General features: G+C 33.5%; 1 long non-coding RNA gene across 1 annotated transcript; it reads left to right on the top strand.

Annotated features, from left to right (window-relative positions):
* The first annotated feature begins 2021 nt into the window (after nucleotides 1–2021).
* LOC127943239 (uncharacterized) lies at nucleotides 2022–4024 on the top strand. Its single transcript, XR_008149609.1, has 4 exons — nucleotides 2022–2163; nucleotides 2312–2376; nucleotides 2596–3200; nucleotides 3317–4024. It is a non-coding gene; the product is annotated as an uncharacterized LOC127943239 (long non-coding RNA).
* The last annotated feature ends 204 nt before the right edge of the window (nucleotides 4025–4228 follow it).

The following is a 4228-nucleotide window of genomic DNA, read 5'->3' as shown; positions in this document are numbered from 1 at the left end:
GTTTCACAATCTTAAAGTATCTGCCATCCAATATTGTTGACCTAACCCGCCCAGTTGAACTAGTTGATGGAATTCCGATGGGTGATAAGACCAAAATCTTAATTTTACTTTACAGTAACAATATATGGCATGGTTTCACAATTATCAATATCAGTTTTGATACAGCAGCAAAAACTGAATTTCAAACTCTTTTGATGTTTTTTTTTTTTTTACGCAAGTAGTAAAGTAACTTTTATATTTGCTTAATGTAAAGTTTATTTGTTTCTATATACATAATTAGAAAATATAAAGTTTATCTAAAATATATATTTTTGTTAATTTCCACAATTTTTTTGGTGAACAATAAAACTAAAAGTGTGGTGTATCTTTCATCATTGTCCTCACAAATGCACACAATCACTACACTAAACTGATGTAGACAGACAATGATTAACCTAATTATTTCATCTCTACATAAACAAATATTTGCATAGATGGGTAAACACAATCACAATTTTTAAATGTGTCCAGTTACATTTTCATGAAGCACCATGTTTTTAAAATTGAAAATGATTACATTTACAAAATGAGCCTGCATAGCAGAAATAATGAATAAAGTAATGGTAGGTGTTTAATACAACCGTTAATTGAAATAAAATAATTAATGAATTAAAAAACATATATAACACAGTATTGTTCAATTTAGTGTTATACATATGTTATCATATTAATATGTTTTGTTCTAATGTCCCAAGTCACAATTTCGTGTTTACTGGTTTTAACTTGATTATTTGGTTACGGTTTAAGAAGTGTACTAAAAAACTTTTTCACATGTGTCGTCAAAATGACCCACAACCCAATCAGTTTACATGTCAAGAAATCCATTTATTCACAAACTTCTCACGAGACGAGTGTTTGACATAGACAGTATAAGAGATGTTTCTCAAATTATTCGGCAAACTACTTCCTCTCATCGCTGCTTTTTCGTGGTTTTTTAGAACAATTACTCAGAGTTGCCTTCTGTCATTTCACAGAATTATACAAGGGAGAGCGTGTCAAGCATAAAAGCATTGTAGGTTTACTGAGGAGTGCGCGCAGTAAGCAGGTTCATGGCGTAGAGCCATGCGAATTGCGAAAGTATAAACAAGGCTTCAACTGCACAAAGCTAAAGAGAAAGCGGAAAGTCCTATGTAAAAGATTTAGAAAAAGTTCCATCGATTCACAATTTATACCGTCGATACGAATCTACGATATTGTCATATGATATCACCCATCCCTAACATGCAGTAACGTTAATGATTCAAACACATTTGACAAGCTACTTTAATCAACAAGTAGCACATCCTCACTTTATTCCAGAAAAGTTGCCGATCCAAGGCTGGGTTGTACAGCTGCGGCTCACGTGGATGAATGTTGGGGTTGGGATTGGGGGGGAGGGGCGCGTCTGGTCTGAACTAGTTGACGCGTGAAAACAGTACCCTGATAAAGAGGTTGACTGGCTCAAAGTATTTTGAGTATTTTGAAAATAAAAAAAATACTCATCTTAAATGTATTTAAATACAAATTACATTTGATTTTTTCCAAAGGTTTTAAAATACAAAATAAAAAATAGTATTTTGTATTTCAAATACGTATTTTAAATACATGTATCTGAAATACTGCCCATCCCTGCCGAAAGTGAGCATCCTCATTGGAACGGCTTTTTTCATTTTCGACTTATGTTCCTCTTTTTAGGGCCTTTTAGAGAGAAATGCAGTCATTTTTGAGAATGAGCAAATGATGAGCTGTCCTAAATCTTTCACTAAATATCTGATTACACCCGTAATGTGGGTCATATCTTGTCTCATATACTTGTCTCATAATACTTTATATGCATTCAAACCTTATCTCATATATTAATGGATCATTATATGTTAACGAGGGTCTTGCCTCACTTCCCCTCCTCAATCCTCCCTACTGAACATGATAAATTTTGAAAGTAAAAGTGAAGAGCTGATATTGCAGTCGCAACGCAATCACGAAACCAATTTTTGTTTCAGTCTGCCGAGGTCTGCCACTATATAAACCAACATTTTCTTTCATTCTTGATTCTGACGATGCCATTGTATGCTCCCAGTGACTTCTGAAACAGAGGAAGTTTCTGACTCACTTCATTTTTAAAAGGGTAAAAGGCTATAATACATGGTAAGAATGTAAACTATTACTTATTAAAATGACAATGTGTTTCCTGCGAAGACATATATATTTATTCTAATCTAATTTATTCTATCTAGTTATTCTAATTCTAATCTAATAATGTTTCTCTCTCTCTATTATGCATGTTTTATTGTAGCATTTTTGCGGCAGAAACTGAAACTCAACAACACAGCACATCAGACCGGAGGAGCATATACAAAAGTAAATCCTGGTCTCCTTTTAATATATATTTCTATATTTTATATTGTATATTTGTATTGAAAGTTGTATTTTCATGCATCTAATTTAGAAATCTAAATTTCAAATGCATATAATTTATAGGTACACAGACACACAAACATACAAGCAGAAATGTATCATTTGTACGTACTCTTTAAATATTAAATAACACAATGTGTAAACAAATTTTATTTATTGTAGGGGACCTCTCCAGCCTTGAGAATTTCCTGAGCGTCTGAACTGCCAGATTACGAGCATTTCCTGAGACCTTAAAACAGAGGAGCAGTCAAAGCACCATCAAATTCACCTGTTGGGAACTGTGTAGACCTCAAAACATGCCTCCAATGATAAAAATGTTTAAAAGTGAACTGACGGCTCTTTCCGTCTGTATTCCAGTGATCATTGTATTAATTTCTCTGGAGGCTTTGATTGATAAAGATTTTATATGTCCATGTGATGCGAAGCTGAATGCGAATGTAACAAACCTCATCTTCGCCGGCCCTTTTGTCTTAACTTTTTTTTCAATGTGTATCATTTTACTGTGGATTAACTATAAAGTTAAAGATACATTTTATGTATTTCAACTGATAAAAATGTTGTTGCTTTGCCTGCTTCCACCTTTTGTGTGGATCATTCTTGTGCTCCTTGATGGTGAATATGTTGCCTGTGGAGACACAGACTGGAACGGACTGTATGTTACAGATGATCAGCTACACTTCAGATGGTGTAAACCCACTGACTCATTTCTAGGAAGAAATGACACCGAGCTCCAGGCTCTGACCACCAGCTTTATCGTCAAGTCACAGGTAAGTCAGATAATTGAAGAATTCACACCCGCTTTAATAATGTCATGTTAAAAAAAGGAAAGAAATTAAAACACAAAACCAATCCTAATGGACCCTTCTTTTCTCTCCTCTTCCAGATGCATGGTTTTGTGATGCTCCTTTCATTAAGCATTTTCTTAATTCTGCTTCATGTTTGCTGCTGCTGCAGTGATGACAAGGCAGAGACACAAAGTAAGAAACAATCTGAGAAGGAAGAATTCACAGGTACTTTCGTTTGCCATAGGAGCGAACCAACCACAGTTCAGACCAAATGATTGCGGAGGAATCATTCAGCTCAAAGAAACCATTGCTAAAAATACTTGCGTATGAAGATTTAAGTTAGCCTGTCTGATGATATGTACATTTTATGATAATGCTAAATGTAAAAATGAAACAGGTCCACTGTTATTGAAAATAATTAACATAAAATGAATAAATGATATGTTATAGATGTAAGGAACATCAATATGTCATGTGTAAAAAAATAGACTAAAATTGACTGATTTTTGTTGTTGTTGTTTGGAATTTGTAATCTGCTTGTATGAAACAGAAATATCCATTTTTTCTTTTTTAAAATAGATATGAAGTCACTTTTTGAACATAAATATGTGCCTATATGAAATAACCCAGTATGTATTTTTGAACAATTCTGGTGACCAATGAATGTGCTGTCATAAGATATCTTGTTCACTTTTATAATTTTTTACTTAATTTCACTCACTGAATTGCAAATCAATTTCTAACCCATATATAGTGTGTTTTTCTGGATTTATTGATTGGTATTCTGTCTCCGTTAAAATAAACCTACCATAAAAATAACAGACCCTTCATTTTTTTGTAAGTGGGCAAAGTTACAAAATCAGCAGGGGATCAAATACATATTTTCCCCACTGTCCCTTTTTTGTGAAAGACATGAAAATCCTTGCATTTATTTGGGTTAAGTTTCATTTTGTGATTCTTAACCCATCACTACTGTTCAATGAATACTGGAGAGTGTACAGAATACTTAC

Source organism: Carassius gibelio, chromosome A22, assembly GCF_023724105.1.
Source record: "Carassius gibelio isolate Cgi1373 ecotype wild population from Czech Republic chromosome A22, carGib1.2-hapl.c, whole genome shotgun sequence".
NCBI classification, from domain to species: domain Eukaryota; kingdom Metazoa; phylum Chordata; class Actinopteri; order Cypriniformes; family Cyprinidae; genus Carassius; species Carassius gibelio.
This window is presented reverse-complemented; position numbering and strand designations above follow the sequence as displayed.